Source organism: Sabethes cyaneus, chromosome 1 (assembly GCF_943734655.1).
Source record: "Sabethes cyaneus chromosome 1, idSabCyanKW18_F2, whole genome shotgun sequence".
Classification (NCBI taxonomy): Eukaryota; Metazoa; Arthropoda; class Insecta; order Diptera; family Culicidae; genus Sabethes; species Sabethes cyaneus.
The window spans coordinates 87,711,266-87,734,367 of NC_071353.1; positions in this window are offsets into that span (position 1 = coordinate 87,711,266).

The following is a 23,102-nucleotide window of genomic DNA, read 5'->3' on the forward strand; positions in this document are numbered from 1 at the left end:
TCCAAAAGGGCCGTGAATACAGAGTTCCCACGCATCATTTATTCGTTGACTTCAAAGCCGCATATGATACCATCGACCGGAAAGAGATATGGAAAGTCATGGACGAGAACAGCTTCCCCAGGAAGCTCATCAAACTGATTAATTCTACGATGGATGGTACACAGTGCTGTGTTCGGATTTCGGGTGGATTATCGAATTCATTCGAATCGCACAGAGGGCTTCGTCAAGGTGATGGTCTTTCATGCCTGCCGTTCAACATAGCGCTACAAGGTGTTATGAACCGAGCGGATATCAATACGCGGGGCACGATATTCAACAAATCTAGTCAATTCGTCTGCTTTGCCGATGACATGGATATTATCGGCAGCACATCTGTGGCGGTGGCTGAACAGTACACCAGACTAAAGCGCGAAGCAGAAAAGATTGGGTTAAAGGTAAATACGTCTAAAACAAAGTACATGCTGGCCAGCGGAACCGAGGCCGAACGACATCGCTTGGGCAGTAGTATATTGACCGACGGCGATGAGTTTGAGGTAGTCGATGAATTTGTCTACCTTGGCTCACTGGTAACGGCGGACAATGATACCAGCCGTGAGATTCGGAGGCGTATTATCAGCGGAAGTCGTGCTTACTATGGGCTCCACAAGCAATTGCGGTCGAGCAGACTAAGTCCCCATACAAAGTGCACCCTATTCAAGACGCTTATTAGACCGGTTGTTCTCGACGGGCATGAAACATGGACAATGCTCGAGGAGGACCTGCGAGTGCTCGGAGTTTTCGAACGACGAGTGCTAAGAACGTTCTTCGGCGGCGTACAGGAGAACGGAGTATGGAGGCGGAGGACGAACCATGAACTCGCACAGCTCTATGGCGAACCCAGTATCCAGAAGTTGTTGTTTTATTCGTCAAGCATTTGTAGACTACATACAATAATATTATTACAATGTTTACTTATATACTACTAGCTGACCCGACAAACTTCGTATTGCCACAAATTAACCTGTGTTGTACATAAATTATGAATCTCGGATGATCTTTGTCACTATCTCGAGTTTTGCAAGCCCCCCAGTGGGCGGCGCTTCCGACGGCGGGTCACCGGCAACACTCGCGACCGGCTCGTCCTGAATGATCTAGTGTTACTATAGATAGTTTTTGTGGTCTTGTTATTGATTAATGTTTTATGGAAGAGTCTCGAATTTCTCGAGTTGGATTAGTTTTTGAGTTTCGCAAAAATTTCTGTTTTATTTGTATGAGAGTCCATATCCCCCTACCACAGGGGTGAGAGGTCTCTAACTATCATAAAATAAATTCAAGACTCAAAAATCTCCTACATGCTAAATTTGGTTCCATTTGCTTGATTAGTACTCAAATTATAAGGAAATTTGTATTTCATTTGTATGGGAGCCCACCCTCTTAAAATGGAAAGGGGTCGTAATACCACAGAAAAAAAAATTCTGCCATCTAAAACTCTCACATGCCAAATTAGGTTCCATTTGCTTGATTAGTTCTAAAGTTATGAGCAAATTTGTATTTCGTTTGAATGGGAGCCCCCCCCCCCTCCTAAAAAGGTGAGAAGTCCTAATTCATAATGGGAAAAATGGTTGCCTCCAAAAACACCCACATGCCAAATATGGTTCCATTTGCTTGATTAGTTCTCGAATTATGAGGAAATTTGTATTTCATTTGTGTAGAAGCCCCCCCTCTTGAAGTGTGGAAGGATCCTAATTCACCGAAGAAAATATTTTTGCCTCCAAAAACCTCCACATGCCGAATTTGGTTCTATTTGCTTGATTAGTTCTCGAGTTATGGGGAAATTTGTATTTCATTTGTATTGGAGCCCCCCCTCCTAATGTGGGAAGAGGTCCTAATTCATCACAGAAAAAATTCTTGCCTCCAAAAACACCTACACGCCAAATTTGGTTCCATTTGCTGGATTAGTTCTCGAGTTATGAGGAAATTTGTATTTCGTTTGTATAGGACCCCCCCTCCTAAAGTGGGGAAGGGTCCCAATTCATCATTGAAAAAAAAATTGTCTCCAAAAACACACATATGCCAAATTTGGTTCAACTCGCTTGATTAGTTCTCGAGTTATGAGGAAATTTGTATATCATTTGTACAGGAGCCCCTCCTCTTAAAGTGGGGAGGGGTCCTAATTCACCATAGAAAATTTTCTTGCTCTCGAAAACCTTCACATGCCAAATTTGGTTGCATTTGCTTGATTAGTTCTCGAGTTATGAGGAAATTTGTATGGAAGCCCCCCCTCTTAAAGGGGAGAGGAGTTATAATTCCTCTTATAAAGAGGGGAGGGGTCTCAATTCACCATAGAATAAATTCTTGTCACCAAAAAAAACACCCACATGCCAAATGTTGTTCGATTTGCTTGATTAGTTCTCGAGTTAGGAGGAAATTTGTATTTCATTTGTACAGGAGCCCCCCCCCCCCCCCTCTTAGAGTGGGGAGGGGTCCTAATTCACCGTAGAAAATTTTCTTGCCCTCGAAAACCTTCACATGCCAAATTTGGTTCCATTTGCTTGATTAGTTTTCGAGTTATGAGGAAATTTGTATGGAAGCCCCCCCTCTTAAATGGGAGAGGAGTTACAATTCCCCTTATAAAGAGAGAGGGGTGTCAATTTACCATAGAATAAATTCTTGTCACCGAAAACACCCACATGCCAAATTTGGTTCTATTTGCTTGATTAGTTCTCGAGTTATGAGGAAATTTGTATTTCATTTGTATAGGAGCCCCCCCCCCCCTCCTAAAGTGGGAAGAGGTTCTTATTCATCATAGAAAAAATTCTTGCCTCCAAAAACACCTACATGCCAAATTTGGTTTCATTTGCTGGATTAGCTCTCGAGTTATAAGGAAATTTGTATTTCGTTTGTATAGGAGCCCCCCCCCCCCACTTAAAGTGGGGAGGGGTCCCAATTCATCATAGAAAAAAATTTTGTCTCCAAAAACACACACATGCCAAATTTGGTTCCATTTGCTTGATTAGTTCTCGAGTTATGAGGAAATTGGTATTTCATTTGTACAGGAGCCCCCCCTCTTAAAGTGAGGAGGGGTCCTAATTCAACATAGAAAATTTTCTTGCCCTCGAAAACTTTCACATGCCAAATTTGGTTCAATTTGCTTGATTAGTTCTCGAGTTATGAGGAAATTTATATGGAAACCCCCCCTCTTAAAGGGGAGAGGAGTTATAATTCCCCTTATAAAGAGGGGAGGGGTCTCAAATTACCCTAGAATAAATTCTTGTCACCGAAAACACCCACATGCCAAATTTGGTTCTATTTGCTTGATTAGTTCTCGAGTTATGCAGAAATTTGTGTTTCATTTGTATGGGAGCCCCCCCTCTTAGTGGGGGGAGGGGTCTCTAACCATCACTAAAACCTTTCCTGGCCCCAAAAACCTCTACATGCAAATTTTCACGCCGATTGGTTCAGTAGTTTTTGATTCTATAAGGAACACAGGACAGACAGACAGACAGACAGAAATCCTTCTTTATAGGTATAGATACATTATTCCTATGGCTAAGTCGTAGTTTAATTTGGATTCTGGACATAGTGATGTCAATTCTTTCGCAATTTTGATTATAAAGGCGCATCATGTTATTGACTGGTCCATTTTTCGCATAATTGGTTTTATATGATTTTTCCATAAATATTTTTCTAGTTCTAAGGTTACGACTCGGCGCATAAAAGTTTAATTGAGCAAGCAAATCTGCGGACTGGATGCGTTGAGAAATAATGTCATTGATAAAGTAAAGCATTGCTTGTTCGCGACGTTCTTTAAGTGTTTGTATATGGATTAGCATGCAGCGCGCTTCATAAGATGGTAATGGAAATACTGTCCAGTTAAGTTTTCGAAGCGCGTATAGTAGAAATTGTTTCTGAACAGATTCAATGCGTCCTTCGTGTAACGCAGTCTGTGGGTGCCATACAATATTGCAATATTCCAGAATAGGTCTTACATATGTAATGTATAAAAGTTTTATTGTGTATGAGTCTTTGAAATTATGACTGAAGCGTTTGATAAAGCCCAGCATTCTATTTGCTTTGTTAATAATGGTATTGTAATGTTCTGTAAATGTTAGTTTTGAGTCTAAGATTACTCCTAAATCCCTTACAATTTTACATTTTGGTACAATATTGTTTCCTAAGTATATGTCAATAGAGGGAGTTTGAATTTTCCTGCTAAATGCTATTGAGTTACATTTTTTACATTGAGGTTTAGTAAAGATTTGTTGCACCAAGTGTTGAATACATTGACTTCATTCTGAAATACTGCGACGTCATGGGCATTTTTTATTTCCATATATATTTTCATGTCGTCTGCATATACAAGTACTTTTGAGTGGTTAAGTATGTAGGAAATGTCATTTACGTGCAAAATGAAAAGAAGTGGCCCTAAGTGGGAACCTTGGGGAACCCCAGAGGTGACTTGAATAGGGTCCGAGAGGGCATTTTGAAAGCGAACAATTTGTTTACGTTCCGTTAAATATGATTGAAGCCATTTCAAGAGCTTCGGTTCTATTTCAATTTTGCTTAATTTGAAGATTAATAATGGTATGTCTATTCTGTCAAATGCCTTACTAAAGTCCGTGTAAATAGCTTCTACGTGGTTGCCACTGTCCATTGCATTAAGAGTAAAAGCTACAAATTCCAGAAGATTTGAGGTAGTAGAGCGGCCTTTAAAAAAGCCGTGTTGCTGACTTGTAATTTTGTGTTTTACTTGTTGAAAATTTTTTTCATTTATAATTGATTCAAATAGTTTAGGAATGCAAGAGATAATGGCAATTCCACGGTAGTTTCGGACGTCTGATTTTGTTCCTGATTTAAAGATAGGGACTAAATACTAAGATTCCCATATTTTCGGGAATTTTCCATTTTTCAGAGACATGTTAAATAGGCGTTGTAATGGTGTAGCAAGTTCTTCGGCCAGGTTTTTGAGAAATATGGGTGCTATTCCGTCAGGCCCCGGTCCTTTTGACGCATTCAAGCCTTTGAGTGCTTCAAATACGTCAATTTCTGATAGTTGAGAGACATATATGTCGTTAGAAAATTCGGGGATAAATGAGAAATATTCTTGGTCGCGGTCTTCTTCGGTAAATTTTGTATATACTTCTTGAAAGAAATTTGCGAAAAGGTTGCAGATTTCATTAGTATTATTTCCAATAAGCCCGTCAAGTTTCATTTGGGATGGGAAATTACTGCTTTTCAATTTAGTATTTACATAGTTAAAGAAATTTTTTGGGCATGATTTGACTTCATTTTCGACTTTACTATTATATTCTTCATACGCGATTTTAGTGGCCGAGTTGAGTTCTTCGCTAATATTGAGATAATTATTCAAGTTAATGGTATTGTTTTCATTTTTGAATTTTTTGTGTGCTTTTTGTTTTCTATTTTTAAGATTTTTTAGATGTGGGTTGAACCACACAGGCCATTTACTATGTTTACTTCGTCTTCTTCTTTTCATTGGTACAGTTTCGTGTAAAAGGCACTTCAAGAAAAGGATGAATTTTTCTGTTTCATAGTCGACATTTCCTTCAGTACAAAACACATGTTGCCATTCTGTTGTACATAGTCTACGCTTAATTTCTATAAAATTTGCTTTGTTATATTCCGGCACTTCTTCATATTCCAAGTCAGTAGGGTAAGAGCTATTGTGTGTGAAGATTGAGTATTCGATTGCTGTGTGAAATGCTTCATTCTTCCATAAGGGAGACAGTGAAGCATTTACAGCAAAGTCGTCTGTGCAGTTTGTAAAAAGTAAGTCCAAATAAACATTTTGACTATTTTTGACTGAATTTATTTGGTGCAGGCCAAATTGTGAAATTTTGTCAAAAATGCAATGCAATGTCTCATTTTCGCCTACTACTGGAAGCAAAATGGATTCATTGTCAATGTCTACAATGAAGTCCACATTGCGCTGATTGAAGTCGCCGTAAATATGTAGTTTTACTTCGGGTTCCATATTTGAAATAATGTCTTCTACTGCTTCGAAAAATAGTTCATAAGACTGTTTATTAGCATGTTCGGGAGGAAAGTACACGGCTGAAAAAATGTGTACTTCGCCGTATATGGTTGCTTTGGCCCATATATTTTCAAATTCGATGTGCTTTCTAGTAATTATTTCTTCCGAAGTAAAGTCAGAGTTTATAGCTATGAGGACACCTCCTCCAGATTTTTTCTGACTTAGAGACAAATTACGGTCGTGCCGGAATACGTTAAATAGATTTCCAAAAATTTCTTCGCTTTTGACGCTTTCCTCCCAGCTACTTTCAGTTCCAAGAATGACTTTGAAAGAAGATGATATTACATTTTGATGAATTTCCTTCATTTTGGCTGGACTTTTCCATGCGGTTGAAATTCTGGCAATAGATAAGAATTTCAGCCGCACTCTGTTTTAGTGCAGAAGAAGTTTTTGGAAAATTATTACTACTTACATTTACGTTTACTAGCTCCAAAGAGCGCGTCGATAAAATTTCTTCTTCATTAGACTGGGCGTCGTCGTTTGGTGATTCAAATTCTTCCGTGTTGTGGGTCAATGGCAGAGAAAATTCGCGTTGTAAGATTTACGTGACGGTACAACGCTTGTCGAAAATTTATTGTTACTTTCGCGCAATTGCTGAAGGCGGTGAGTTCGTTCGCTCACTAAAAATTGTCTGTACGACTGCAAGTCAGCTTCTGCTTCCGGCGGTAAAAGTCCATATTCCTGGTAGACTTCTAGAAAGATGCGCTTTAGATGTTCGGGAGACGTCGGGAGTCCTTCGGATGCCAAAAGCATTCGAATGCTGGTTGATGTTAGTCCTTCTATACAGACTGACGGCTGCTGGTCTTTCATATATGCCAAGTACAGGCGGACGATTTTCATTATTTTTGGGTCGCGCAGTCTAGCTTTCAGAAAGCGCCCGTCACCGTTTGTTGACTGCTGAGTAAGACGGACTATAGGTGGACGCATTGGGTCGCATTCAAATAGACTGTCTTGAGGAGGTGCTGGAGCTGGGTGTGAGGTATTGTTATTGCTGGCGTTGTTATTTCCGTTTTCGTTCAGGGTGGTGTTAGTCTGGTTTTCGGTTCTATATGGATTAATTATTTCACCTTTTTGGAAATTTATGAATTTGGATGTTATGTCCGTTGTTGGTGGTCCAGAAAATTGAAGTTTTGCAGCTGCCAGCAGGTCCTTGTCCAGAGGTAATGCATAATTTTTTGGTAGCATTGGCTGATTGCTTTCGACAGTTCTATGGATATTGTTGTTGGTGTTGTCATAGTCGTTGCTGCTGTAGATATTATTACTGACATTGCGGTGTTCGCTATTGTGCTGAGTGTAGTCGTTATTATTGTGATTATTGTGACGTGTGTTATTATTGATGTTGTCCGAATTTTTACGCTGTCGTCTACGTTGTTGTCTGCGTCTTCGCGCTGCAATTTCTGCCTGTTTTTCTTGAAAGCGGCGGGTTCGTTGCCTGGAGTCAAAAGAACTCCAATCAGCTTTCCAGATTTTTTTGCTGCCTACTATACGCCAGCCGGAATTTTGTGGAGGGTCATTTTTCGTGTTATTTACAGGTGCGGACGGATGCAGTGAGCGTTCCATCTCTTCAGAAAGACTTAGGTGATTGACGGACGCTGGTGTTGCATGCATTTTGGAGGTTTCAGCAGAGAGTACTTTTAGTTCGTCTAGTACTTCTTTTGCTGCAATACTACAATTGAGCTACTAATTGACGAGGCTTCAATTGATGATTCAATTGCGTCAATTTTTGATTCAAGTGTAGCAAAAGCGTTTCCAAAATGCATTTCCAAAAGTTTATTTGTGTGTCTTTGGATTTCTGCTACAATTGTGTCATTCACGTTTTCTGATATTTTTTCTTCGATACGATGGAATGATTCTGCCATTTTCGCGTTAAGCGGCTTAAAAAATTCGCTGTTAGCATTTCGTACGACGACCGAGAGGTGGTCGCTTACGTTTGCTGACAAAGAATGTTTTGATATACTGGCTAATGTGGTGGCTATTTGCTTATTTCCCACATGCCAATGTTGTTCAATGGCAGACATTCGTTTTTCGATTTGTTCCACGGCGTCCTGCATATGCGTGATATTCTGCAATTGTGTGATGATTCGATGTTGGCTTTCTGTCTGCTTGCTGATTATTTGCTTCAGCGAGTATTTTTCCGTGAAGTCTGGTGTGCATTCTGTACATAGTGGCAGGTCAAAATTCCGTAAATCGTCCTCCCACTCACGTTTAGCACCAATACAAGCAGTATGAAAGCTGCGTCCGCATGTTCCATGACACTTCCAAAGATGACGTAGACTTGTCATTCCACATTCAGGAGCGTTGCACTTCATTACGGCTGGAGTTCACTGCGCGGCGGACAAGATAAATTATTTACACACGGTTACGCGACGGTCGAAAATTGTTTATAAATACTAGTTACTCGCGGTTGCGCGACGGTCAAAATTGTTTATAAATATTCGCGAGGCTGTCGCAAGTCGGTAAAAAAAAAATTATTGTACTTATGTTACTGCGCAGTAAAAATGCGCGTCCGAACTCTTCGACGGTCAGCGGACGAAAAAAAAACGGTAGCTAAAGCTGGACGGATACGATGGGCAGGGCGTGTTGCAAGAATGCCGGACAACTACCCTGCAAAGATGGTGTTCGCCTCAAATCCGGTAGGAATAAGACGACCAGGAGCGCAGCGAGCAAGATGGTTAGACCAGGTGGAGCGAGATCTGTCGGAGAGTACTCGGTGTCCGAGGAATTGGAGAGCGGTAGCCCTCAACCGAGTTACATGGAGAAACTTTGTTCAACAGGCTTTGTCTTAGGACGGCAAGCCACCTAAGTAAGTAAGTAGTAGAATACGAAACCTAAAATTAAAAAAGAAGAAAACTTATCCAATTTTATTCTACTATGTGTATTTTATTCACGACAGATACGTATTTCGCCTACGACTTGCAGGCTTCCTCAGTGTCTGTTTACGAACAAATCTATATGACACATTCCGCCGTGACGTTACAACGTTTTGACTTTTCTTTGCACAGTATTTATGTTTTAGCTGGGAAAATCGTTGAGAAACCCCTAAATATTATTATATATTTGGAAAGAGCATAAAATTTTCTATTCAAAGTGAACAAATTAATAGCATTTGCTTTGCCCAGATTGTTTTGGAAAGCAAATATGTAGCGTGACGTTACAACGGACCAGAAATACGTCTTTTGGTTCTTCTGTTAAAAACCCGATTTAATCCACCTAGTGGTGAAAGGAACCTTTGTTATACGGTCTTACTTGATATTTGAGGAAGAAATCGACTCGTTTTCGGAGCATAATTCATCTATTGGTTAACGTTGCGTAGTGCGTTGGTTTAGATAAAAATTTTGAAAATTGAATATGTTTACAAAATTTGAACAAAATAGTAGCACTTATAAATTTTGATAGATCCTTTTTTCATGAAATTGCTGAGTAAGGATAAGTAAGTTGTTAATAATAAATTGAGTAAGTGCAAGTAAAAGTAGGTTGAAAGAGCAAATATTATTCTTTACCATATACATTGCGTAGTAAAGGTCTAGTTTATAGGTTTTGGAACTATGCATAATTTCCTGTAATGCCATTCTTTTTGATTTACATCAATAAAGTTTTCTAGAATAAATTTCAACAATTTTTATTAACCTTCGGTTACTCACGCTGTTGTATTTTGTATTTTGAACGCCATATTGTTATAAAGTTACAAATCGTTGTTTATCTTGGCCCCAACTGGAATTTTCTCTCGTTTCTTCATATGGAAAAATAGTGTCTGTATGCAGCAAAACTATCAGCAAATCTCGGGTTATTTTTTATATAAATCTATGTGACAATGAGAGATTCTCTTCATGTCTCCTCTCTTCTGTTTTTTAACACATCAGCTTTACATGAATCGGTTGCCGGAGTTACTAGTTAGCTAGATGTGTTGAAAATTTGCTTTTTTATGCATTTATGTAGCCGTGAAAAGCGGAAGAGAGGAGACGCAAAGAGTATCTCTCATTGTTACATGGGTCTGTTTGAAAAATTACCCGAGAAATGTAATATGTTTAAAATGAATCCGTCTGTTGGTAGTCGAGTAATTCGGGGTCAAAATTAGGGTATTTTATATAATCAAAGTTCTACAGTTCCTAAACAAGCAAACATAGAGGTATACTATATTCAGCGAAGTTGTGTATTTTTACTGTTTTTACAACTTTGTTGTACATGAAAAAATCATACAACAATTACAAAACGAGCTAAAATGGAAAAGCTGGTATTACATATTCATGTACAACAAATAAGATTTTTCTATCTTCGCTGAAGAGATAGAAGGTTGCTGTCTTCAGCAAAATTTCTTGTAATAATATGTTTGAAACTTTACGGAACATATCAATGTGTTATATTGTAACTGAAGAAAAATATTTTTTTTATTTCACTTTTAGGGGGATTAGTCAAAGTTTAAATTCTACCAGACAATACAGCATTCAATTTCAAGAAACCCTTCCAAAGGTTCGATAAACCTAAAACCAGGTTTTCCCAGCCAAAACTCTTGTACGCACGTTTTGCCTTTCTACTATATAAATATATAGTATAAAGGTATAGAAATCACTTGGAAAACCGGAAATGGAAAGAAGGTCCTGCGGGCCGAATGTCATATACCACTCGACTCAGTCTCGAAAACTGAGCATTTTCTGTGTGTGTGTATGTATGTGTATGTGTGTATGTGTGTGTGTATGTGTGTGTGTATGTGTGTGTGTGTGTGTGTGTGTGTGTGTGTGTGTGTGTGTGTGTGTGTGTGTGTGTGTGTGTGTGTGTGTGTGTGTGTGTGTGTGTGTGTGTGTGTGTGTGTGTGTGTGTGTGTGTGTGTGTGTGTGTGTGTGTGTGTGTGTGTGTATGTAACGCTTTCAATCTCACTTACTTTTCTCGGAGATGGCTGAACCGATTTTAATGTTCTGAGTGTCAAATGAAAGGTCTAGGTGTCCCATTGGTCGCTATTGAATTTCATACTGATCGGACTTTTAGTTCAAAAGTTATTTATAAAAATACGAAAAATATGGGAATTCATTATCTCATAGATCCCTTAACCGATTTGAACAAAATTGATTGCATATGAAAGAGAAGTCTTGCAAACCCTTAAGTTCCAAATTTCATGACGATTAGACTTGTAGTTTGAAATTTACATAAAGAAATGGCAAAAAATAGTATTTAAAACATATTTTTGAAACATATAAACATTCATTCAATGAAAAACATCACGCATTTTATTATTATTTGAAAATTACTGCTGAGATCTATCAAACGAAACCGAGTTATTGAAAATCGGACGGTTCATTCAAAAGTTATTCAAACTTTGACACTTGAGCACCATACACTCAAGTCTTTTTTTACACAGTTTGTTTTTTTCGATTACTCGAAAACGGTGCAGCTAAGGAACTATTTACAATCTACGTGAGGAATGTCGAGCTACTCCCAAATGTATTGAGAAATAAATGAATGGTCTCTCAGTTACCCCGTTCTTAATACTCAAAAAACTAAACCGTGTAAAAAAAGTACTTGAGTGTATATTAAACCGTTAAAACATGTGAAATCAAAACATATCAATCAAATGTTGATTGTATTCAATGTGTGTGATGTATGTATGTATGTATGTATGTATGTATGTATGTATGTATGTATGTATGTATGTATGTATGTATGTATGTATGTATGTATGTATGTATGTATGTATGTATGTATGTATGTATGTATGTATGTATGTATGTATGTATGTATGTATGTATGTATGTATGTATGTGTAACAATTTATTAAGCAAACCCTATTAAAATTGTTGTTCCATTTTTCTTATGTTCCCTTCAGGAACATCTTACTCATTTGATCATATAAAAAGCAGTTGATAAAAGCTATTCGAGAGTACACACGTCGTTTTACTTATCGTGAGCCTTGAAGAATCCTATATTAGGCTACATCTCTGTAGACAGGATATCGCGGACGGTTAAAAAGTATCGAGTTTCGAAGTTTCGAAAGTAGACGGATTTAACGTGGAATTCGCCGAGGTTTTATCGGGAATACGTTGCCGGGAGAAACGTAGAAACGGAGAAGGTACCGCGTGTTTGCCGCGAGGTAGCAGCTATCGATAGTAAAAGCTATTTAAGCGTGTGAAACAGAAAACCAGATATAGTTGAAAAAAAAAATCCGTGATTTGGACTAACTTAGTGGATAATACCGAAACACGTGCTGGGTTAAGTTCACTCTGTGCGACCATTTTGTAGGCGCTAGTGTGGTGCATTGTGTGATGAGCGACTCCGAGGACAAGTCATCAGTAAGTGATCACACGAATATTACCCTACGGAACAAAAGTCAGGCAGAGAAAATGGCCGATGCTGAAAGGCTCAAGCAGGAAAACGATCGTCTGAGGCAGCAAATTGAGCTTTTGCAAACACAACATCAGCTTCGAGTGGCAGTCGCCCAGTTACAAGCCCGAACGAAAATGCCAGAGCCAAGAGAAATGGAAAGTCTTGTGAGTAAGTTTGATCCGAAAGACCCAACTAACCCTACAGCGGAAGAATGGGTAAAGTCGATCGAGAGCGTAGCAAGATCGTATAACTGGATGGAAGATGCAAAGCTGTATTGTGCTCGGCTTCAGCTGCAAGGTGCCGCACGGCTGTGGTTTGAAGGAGTAAGAGACGAAGTAGCCGATTGGGAATCGTTTGCCTCAGCAATTAAAGCAGGTTTTCCGTCATCGAAAGGGTCAATTCACTATCACAATGTTATGCAGAGCCGTCGCCGGTTGCCTACGGAGACAATAGAAGAGTTCGTATACTGTATGAACGCAATGGGGAAACGAGGTGGCTTCGACGAGCACACCATCGTAACGTACATAATAAATGGACTCTCAGCATTTTTGGTTCGTTCGAAAGTCAGTGTAGCCAACACCAATACTGTTCAAGAACTTTTAACACAGTTGAAGTGGATCGAACGATTGCAAGAGTTATCTAGTTCGCATACTGAAATACAAAGAGCTGGTACATCTCAACCGGCAAACGTTGAGATTGCGGGTCGTTCGGATTTCGCCGATCGTTCGAATGACGGCGTGAAAAGAAAAAAATGTTTTCGTTGCCATCAAGAAGGTCACTGGAAGCGTGATTGTCCACTAGCGAGCCAGAAAACGGATAGCCGGATTAAAGTGATACAACGGAAAAGTGCCTTCGTAAAGCCAGTGATGATAGGAGATCTGACATTAACTGCGTTAGTGGATACCGGGGCGATGGTCTCTACTATTCAAGAGCGTTATGCTTTGCGATGTGGAGAATTGCACTCATGCGAAAAGGTGCTGCAAGGTTTCGGGTTGCAGCAAGTGGTTGTAAAATCGTTGTGTGCTGCGAAAATTGTGGTGGATCAGGTGGAACTACCTGTAAAATTCCACGTGGTATTAGATTATGTGCAAGAAACGCCAATAATTATCGGTGAAGATATCATCGATCAAGATAATCTAGTGATGGTTAAACGAGGTGCGGAAGTGCGGTTCCAGTTAGATTCAGAAGAAACTGACAGTGAAAACGTCGGAGATTGTACGGCTACAAAACTAATGACGGTTTTTAAGATCGACGCAGCAGAAGAAAAGAATTCCATAAATGCCGAAGATATAAAGTGTGGAGGTACATTAAATGCTCGAATCCAGTTGCTGCAAATTATGAATGGATATCGCCAGTGCTTTTCTAAAACAATAAAGGAACTTGGGGTTGCCAAGAATGCTGAAATGAAGATTGTGCTCAAAGATGCAGAACCTGTGTATGTGAAACCGAGGAAACTGGAATACACTCGAGAAGCAGTTTTGAGTGAAATCGTGGCTGATTTAGTGGAAGCTGGGATAATTGAAGAGACTGAGTCGCCGTACAACAGTCCAGTAGTTTTAGTGCCGAAGAAGGACAATCAGTTTCGAATGGCAGTGGACTACAGACAACTGAATTCGAAGACGATGAAAGATCGGTTCCCGATGCCAGACATAGAAAGTTGTCTTAACAAGCTGGCGGGTGGAAAGGTTTTTATCTCAGTTGACCTCAACAGCGGATATTATCAAATTCCTCTCGCACCGGATTCTCAGGATTATACAGCGTTTTCGACAAAAGATGGTCATTTTCGTTTTCTTAGAATGCCATTCGGGCTTGTAAATGGATGCGCTGTGTTTCAACGATTGATTAACAAAGTTCTAAATCTGGTGAAGGATGATGGTGTGGTCGGGTACATGGACGACCTGATTGTAGCTGGAACTACGGAATTAGAGGTGCTCGAGAAGTTTCAGAGAATGCTAGGGGGGTTAAAAAAGTTCGGCCTCACAATCAATCTGAAAAAGAGCCAATTCTTCGAAGAAACGGTAGTGTTTTTGGGCTTCGAGGTCAATCAAGAGGGAGTCAAACCGGGTCCACTGAAGACGGAAGCCGTTCGAAGGTTCCCAATCCCCACCTCGATTGGACAAGTCCAGCAGTTCATTGGCCTCTCCGGATTTTTTCGGCGATTTGTCAAAGGCTACAGCATCATCGCAGCGCCACTCTACAAACTTCTGAAGAAGGATGCGGTGTTCGAGTGGGAGGATGAGCAACAGCAGGCGTTCGAAACCATTAAGGCTATCCTGAGCACCAGACCGCTTCTAGCGCTATTTGATCCAAATCGGGATCTGGAATTGCATACCGATGCGTCGTCAATTGGATTGGCGGCTGTACTGCTGATGAAAGTGGAAGAAGGACTTAAGCCGCTAAGTTATTTTAGCAGGAAAACCAACAACGATGAATGCCGCTACCACAGCTACGAGCTGGAAATGTTGGCCGTTGTAGCGGGGGTGGAACGTTTTCGCTATTACCTGCTAGGAAGAAAATTCATCATTAAGACAGATTGCAGCGCGGTGAAAGATGCGTTTAAAAAGAAGGATATCAATCATCGAGTCGCACGATATTTCCTAAAGTTGCTGGAATATGATTTCGAAATCGAGTATCGACCCGGAACAGCGATGGCTCATGTCGATTCGCTGAGCAGGAATCCTGTGGAACCCCCTGGAGAAGTTGAATCAGTTGGTGAGAAGATAATGTCACTCGAAATAAGTAACGGTGACGCGCTGGTATCCATGCAGCGCCGAGATGCGAAACTAGTAAAAATCATCGAGCAAGTGGGCGGCATTCCAATATCTGATGAACAGAGGCAGGTCCAGGAGAATTACCTTGTGGAAAATCACCGATTATATAGGAAAGTTGCTGGAAGGAAATGTTGGGTGGTGCCAGCCAATATTAGATGGAGGCTACTCAAACATTATCACGACGACTATGGCCACTTCGGGGAAGAGAAAGTTCTACAGCTGCTAGTGCAAAAATTCTGGTTTCCTCACATGCGCAAGTATACGCGGAGTTACATCAAAGCCTGCCCAGGCTGTGCGTTCGCGAAGGAGAAAGGAGGGCGTCAGGAGGGGTTATTACACCCAATCCCCAAGCATCCCGTTCCATTTCACACTATCCATCTCGACCATTTGGGACCTTTTCCACGTTCATCTAGAGGTAATGTGCACATATTAGTACTGATTTGCGGGTTTTCGAAGTTCATCCTAGCGAAGCCGGTTAGGTCAACTAAATCTGCGCCAGTAGTGGCCATGTTACAGGACGTAATAGGAGTTTTTGGATCACCGGGAAGGATTATAACAGACCGCGGAACAGCGTTCACAAGCCGTGCATTTGCAACGATGTGTCGCGAAATAGGGTCCCAACACATAAAAGTCGCTGTAGGATCTCCCAGGGGAAACGGCCAAGTAGAGCGCTTCAATAGAACCATTTTGAATTCGCTTCGAGCTCTGGTTGAGCCAAGCGACCGCAAATGGGATGAACAGCTAAATGGAATTCAGTGGGCTATGAACAACAGTCGGAATTCTACCACTGGGTGCAGTCCTACGTCGTTGCTACTGAGCTACAAGCCTCGAGATATTCATCGTAATGAAATTATACTTGCTCTACACGATGCAGACGACAAAAGAGTGGCTGACCCCGCGCAACTGAAAGCTTGTGCACAACAACGGATACAGCTGAAGCAGGAATCACAAAAGCGTTACTTCGATCAACGACGTAGAGAAGCCAGAGTTTTCCAAATAGGAGATCTTGTCTTGGTAGAAAAGGACCAGTTTCAACCAGGAGGCAGTCACAAGCTGGAGCCGCGGTACAAAGGACCATATGTTATTGCGGCTAATTTGGGAAGCGACAGATACCAAGTTGAAAGTCTACCGGAGCAGAGCGAGCGTCGTTTTTCAACAGTCTACTTTGCCGATCGCATTAAACCATGGTGCGAGTTACCGGATCTGGAGCTGATTGATGATACCTTGATGGAGTCTGACGTTGAAGAGTCCGGCGATTCAATGGATGACGCGGAAGAGGACGAGTAACTTACGATGAGGGCATCGTGCGAAGCTGGGTGTCCGATTGTAACAATTTATTAAGCAAACCCTATTAAAATTGTTGTTCCATTTTTCTTATGTTCCCTTCAGGAACATCTTACTCATTTGATCATATAAAAAGCAGTTGATAAAAGCTATTCGAGAGTACACACGTCGTTTTACTTATCGTGAGCCTTGAAGAATCCTATATTAGGCTACATATGTATGTATGTATGTAAGTATGTATGTATGTATGTATGTATGTATGTATGTATGTATGTATGTATGTATGTATGTATGTATGTATGTATGTATGTATGTATGTATGTATGTATGTATGTATGTATGTATGTATGTATGTATGTATGTATGTATGTATGTATGTATGTATGTATGTATGTATGTATGTATGTATGTATGTATGTATGTATGTATGTATGTATGTATGTATGTATGTATGTATGTATGTATGTATGTATGTATGTATGTATGTATGTATGTATGTATGTATGTATGTATGTATGTATGTATGTATGTATGTATGTATGTATGTATGTATGTATGTAAGTGATGACAATTTGCAATTTTTAAATTTGCATTGAAATTCAAGAAAAGTGAGAATCATGTCAATTGTCTGAAGTTTTTGAAGCCTCTTAGTGGAATACGAACTCTGAAATTAAAGAAAAGAAAAAACTTTTACCGACTAAATTCCACTATTTAATATTCGTTCGCGACAGATACGTATACGCTTTGAAATAAGACACTGATGAAGCCTGCACGTCGTAGGCGAACTACGTATCTGTTGCAAATAAATATTAAATAGTGGGATTCAATCGAAAATTTTTTTCTTTCTTTGATTTCAGGTTTCAATTGTCATTTTCTTCTCTTGCTGTTACTCACAATTGTACAAGAAAAGCAAAAAGCGAAAAAAGCAGTTGATTTAAGCATGTAGGCAAAGTGGTGTATACTAAAGTGACCATTTTTAGCACGTCTTCAACGACAACCATCCGCTGACCATTGACAACACAAAAGTAATTAACAACTGCTCTGCGTGGAAGATGGATGTAGCGGAGAGTTTAGAGATTTACAAGAGGTGCTCCTCCACTTTACTAAATAAAGACCCTGGAAACGGTTACTCCTGGCTTTTCAAATATGTGCCAAAACACAGACATACAGGAATACACACAGACGTAACAACTTCTGGTTAAAAAACTTCACTCGGATCCCGATTTCACATTTTTCACATTTTTCACAATTTTCGCATAATCCCATTAGACCCTTTCAGGTTTTCCTTCATTTAACTAATATTTTATTTTTTTAGATTTCAGACTCCTTCAATAGAATTAGTTCACCAATAGAATTTAGCTAACAATATTATCAGTTTACCTACACCAACTGTGTATACCTGCACAGGTAGTTTTAAGCAAACATTGTATCGCTTTACACAGGTAGTCTTAAGCAAACATTGTATCGTTTGACACAGGTAGTCTTAAGCAAACAATGTATCGCTTTACCTACCCGCTTTACCTATCGCCTTTTGTATACCAGCATCAAGGAACCTTACGCTCCTATAAAAACTGTAAAATCGCTTTGGCTAATTTAGTTCGAAAACAGACACTGAGGAAGCCTGCAAGTCGTAGACAAAATACGTATCTGTCATTGAATAAAATACACATAGTAGAATTAAATTGGATAAGTTTTCTTATTTTTTATTTTTAGGTTTCGTATTCTACTAAGACGCTCCAAAAACTTACACACACACACACACGCACACACACACACGCACACACACACACACACACACACACACACACACACACACACACACACACACACACACACACACACACACACACACACACACACACACACACACACACACACACACACACACACACTTAAGCAAACATTGTATCGTTTGACACAGGTAGTCTTAAGCAAACAATGTATCGCTTTACCTACCCGCTTTACCTATCGCCTTTTGTATACCAGCATCAAGGAACCTTAAGCTCCTATAAAAACTGTAAAATCGCTTTGGCTAATTTAGTTCGAAAACAGACACTGAGGAAGCCTGCAAGTCGTAGACAAAATACGTATCTGTCATTGAATAAAATACACATAGTAGAATTAAATTGGATAAGTTTTCTTATTTTTTATTTTTAGGTTTCGTATTCTACTAAGACGCTCCAAAAACTTACACACACACACACGCACACACACACACACACACACACACACACACACATTGCTCAGTTCGTCGAACCCTGTCGATTGGTATATGTGGCTCGGCCCTCCGGGCCTCGGATCGATTTCGTGTTTTCACGTAGGACTACGTCTTACGGCAAGTTTTGAGATAGGGTGTCATTCCAAAAAATCGAAAAATGCGTGCGTCACGAAAAATTAAAGGTTTTGAGCGCTAATAGCTCAGCGGTTTTCCGATCGATTTTCAATATCAATTTCAATTCGTACACCAATCGTTCCGAAAATCTTCTAAGAATTGACCCAAATGAAGAAAAGTATGGATTTTTGATGTTGAACTATTGAAAAATTGAAAATAATGAACCTATGTTTTACCAGAATTCTCGCTTCGTGATTGGTTGGATGATTCTTTACGATGATCTAAACCTATACCAATTTGATATCTGTGCTTGGGAAGTAAGCCAAAACAAGTGACAAAGTTTCCTCATTTCAACAAGATTTCTTAACACCGCGGTTCAACCTAGACCATTTTGATGTCCTTGCTTGGGAAGTACGCCCGAGAGAGTGGCAAGAAAAAATGATACAGGCTCGTTGTCCCAACAGATCGCAAATTCTTTACTGCGTGACGATTAAACCTCGGCGAATTTGATATCTGTGTTGGAAAAATGTGCTACAGCTGTAGTGTTCGGTTATAATACGGCTGTGTATGAATACGCATGCTTGCCGTTTCATTAGAAGTGTAGTGAAAATATGTGCTGTTGATTTAATTTTATCAACAATCAATTTAATTTTATAGGATTGAATTGGTAAAATCCTTTCAACGTGGGAAACCATGGATAATAAAAACAATCTTTAATTTCAGTAAGGTAGCAGGAAAGTAATAGTTTGTGTTCTTGATTTTGTTAAATTGTTTTCAAATGCACAATCTTTTGAGAATTGAACGTATGCAATGTTACTACTTTGATAAACGTTACATACAACGCATGTAGCATGTATATATGTTGCATATAGCATGTATACATGAAGAATCGAATGATTACAAGCATGACCGTGACCGTACATGATTGCGATCAGCTCCTAATTCCGATCACTCAACCTAAATGGTCAATTTTTAGAAAATTGTGCCAAAATCTGTAGTAAAAGAGCACGCTTAGTTATTGTGCTATGCCTGAAGTTTTTGGAGCGTCTTAGTAGAATACGAAACCTAAAAATAAAAAATAAGAAAACTTATCCAATTTAATTCCACTATGTGTATTTTATTCAATGACAGATACGTATTTCGCCTACGACTTGCAGGCTTCCTCAGTGTCTGTTTTCGAACTAAATTAACCAAAGCAATTTTACAGTTTTTATAGGGGCTTAAGATTCCTTGATGCTGGTAAACAAAAGGCGATAGGTAAAGCGATACATTGTTTGCTTAAGACTACCTGTGTCAAACGATACAATGTTAGCTTAAGACTATCTGTGTATACCTACACAGGTAGTTTTAAGTAAACATTGTATCGCTTTACACAGGTAGTCTTCTTGAAATCCTTTGACTCTTTCAGTCGAGATTCGAACATGTGACGTCTAGCTTCCTGATCAGATGATTCTAGCAAAAATCTTACTGAATTGTTGCTCAAGTTGATATTTCTATCAAACTTTGTTATAAATGTTTCTACCAAGATTCTATCTCGTTCTGTTACTTATAAAGCGCTTTGTCACAATTTGATTATACAGCAAGACAGAATACTGATTTTTGTTACTCATATGGATATAAACTAGATAAAATTATATTATAATCTATACCTACAAAAAAGGATTTCTGTCTGTCTGTCTGTCCCTATGTTCCTTATAGAATCGAAAACTACTGAACCGATCGGCGTGAAAGTTTGCATGCAGGGGGTTTTGGGGCCAGGGAAGGTTCTCTCCCACTAAGAGGGGGGGCTCTCATACAAATGAAATACAAATTTCTGCATAACTCGAGAATTAATCAAGCAAATGGAACAAAATTTTACATGTGGGTGTTTTTGGAGACAAGAATTTCTTCTATGGTGAATTGAGACCCCTTACCTTTTTAGGAGGAGGGGCTCCCATACAAATGAAATACAAATTTCCTTATAACTCGAGAACTAATCAAGCAAATGAAACCAAATTTAGCATATGGGTGTTTTTGTAGGCAATTTTTTTTCTATGGTGAATTGAAAACACTACCCACTTTGGGAGAGGGGGCTCCCATATAAATGAAATACAAATTTTCTCATAACTCGAGAATTAATTAATCAAATGGAACCATATTTGGCATGTGGGTGTTTTTGGAGGCATGAATTTTTTCTATGATGAATTAGGACCCCTTACCCTCTTAGGAGGAGGGGCTCCCATACAAATGAAATACAAATTTCCTCATAACTCGAAAAGTAATCAAGCAAATGGAACCAAATTTGGCATGTGGGGGGTTTTGGAGGCAGGATTTTTTTATTGATGGTTTGAGACCCCTCACCCCTGTGGTAGGGGAATAAAGACTATCATACAAATAAAACAGAAATTTTTGCGTAACTCAAAAACGAATCGAACTCGAGAAATTTTAGACGTTTTCATAAAACATTAATTAATAACAAGACCACCAAAAACTATCAATAGTAACATTAGATAATTCAGAGCGAGACGGCCACAGGCCGCGAGTGTTGCCGGCGACCTGCCTTCTGATTCGCCGGCCACTGCGGGGAGACAGTCCCCTCTAGAGATCACCTCTATCTAGGTTTATTTATTTTCCTAGATCTACTGACCTCTATTACGTTCCATCAGTTGGGTCACCCCTGCGAAATTGTACTTTCTACGAAAAGATCCGTGAAATGGTACATCCCGCGTAAGGTTTTTCGCGAAATGGTATTCTGCGTTATGGTCAACCAAGAATTGGTGTTCCGCAAAATGGTATTCGGCGAAATGGTTTGTAATGATGGCGAATATTTAAATGCTATCCGCTTTATTTGATCAGGCCAAGCATTGGGGGGAGTTGTTTTTTACTTTACTGTGAGGAAAATTTGTATATTAAAACACCCATGAACTCCCCAGAAACTTGCAAAACTCAAGATTGTGAGAAAGGTCATCCGAGATTTACGATTTATGTATAACACAGTTTAATTTGTGGTAATACGAAGTTTGTCGGTTCAGCTAGTTTGATACATTTGTGATATGCCTTGAGCAAATTTTGTTACAACTTTAGTTATTTCAACTGCTAACGAGACCAAGTTTATAACAAAACGCAAAGGAGACTTTGTTATAAAATACTTATTATCTAGAACTAATTCTGTTATAAATTTGATATATTCATTTGATCGGGTTATTAAACCAGTGCCGTACCTCCAAGCCAACTGAAAGGCTCAGACGTTTTGCTTTTCTAACGCTGCAAACAAATGTAATGACTTTATGCCAAATGGGAAGAACCCACATTGAATTTATAACAATTATACTTAATTAACCAATACATGCTTCCTTACCATTTTTATATAACCCTTACGAAATAAAATTAGATGAGTATCGATAAACCCTCCCGTGTGAGAAGTTGTGGCTATCCGAAAACCTGTGAGTCCGCCCGGAGATATCTATTCTTTACACACTGTAGACAGGATAGAAACCGGAAGTGACTGTGCTACTAGATTATGAGTAATCTAGGGACTGAAATAATAAGCATTTAAGTGATTTCACGAGGAAAATTGCTTAGTGTAGACACAATAGACAAAAATTGTGTTGTGACGCGGGAGGTGTATTTTCTAGTGGGATACCAGAAACAGTTTCGAAAAGAGAACATTCTTAAATGGGTATAGTTATAGCTCATTAAGTTGATTAGTTAATCCGGGTACAGAAAAGTATGGATTGAGAAGTAGTAGTCCACGTGGAGAAAGATTGAACCTCGTGGTCAAAGGACAAAAGGTCAAGGTGTAGAAGTACTGAATAAGTGTGAATAAGTGACATCTCACCACAAAAGGCTTGAAAGCTTTGGCGCGCGTTCGTAGATCGTTCTTTCGCCGGGGAATGCATCTAGTTTCGTCGGTGCGAAATTGTTACATCGTCGGGTAACGATTTGAGTCGAATTCTCACCGTGAGAGAAATCAGCAGAGCTTTAGTGAGTTTCGCGATCGTACGTAGTTCGTACCCATCGTCGGGGGGCGATACTGGTTCGTCGCGTCGAGGTGTATGCTTTCGGGAATGAGTACAAATTGATATGAGCGGTAACGAAAGTGATACACCATACGAAGAAGCACATGGACGATTGAGCTTAGAGAACTCAGAGTACTCCTCTAAAGTGAAACCCGAACTGAGAAAGAGTGATTCGCTACCACCGAACGTAGTCGATCGTCCGAAGGAACAAAAGAGAGTGGGACAACTGAGGATGGAAGAGCAGCTTAGAGCTAAGATCGAGTCACTCACTTTGGAGCTCGAAAAGGCAAAGCGAAGTGTAGGATCGACGGCGGCTACCCGAGTCCCTGATTTTTGAGAGTTGAAGGAGTATGTGTCAACGTTCGATCCAA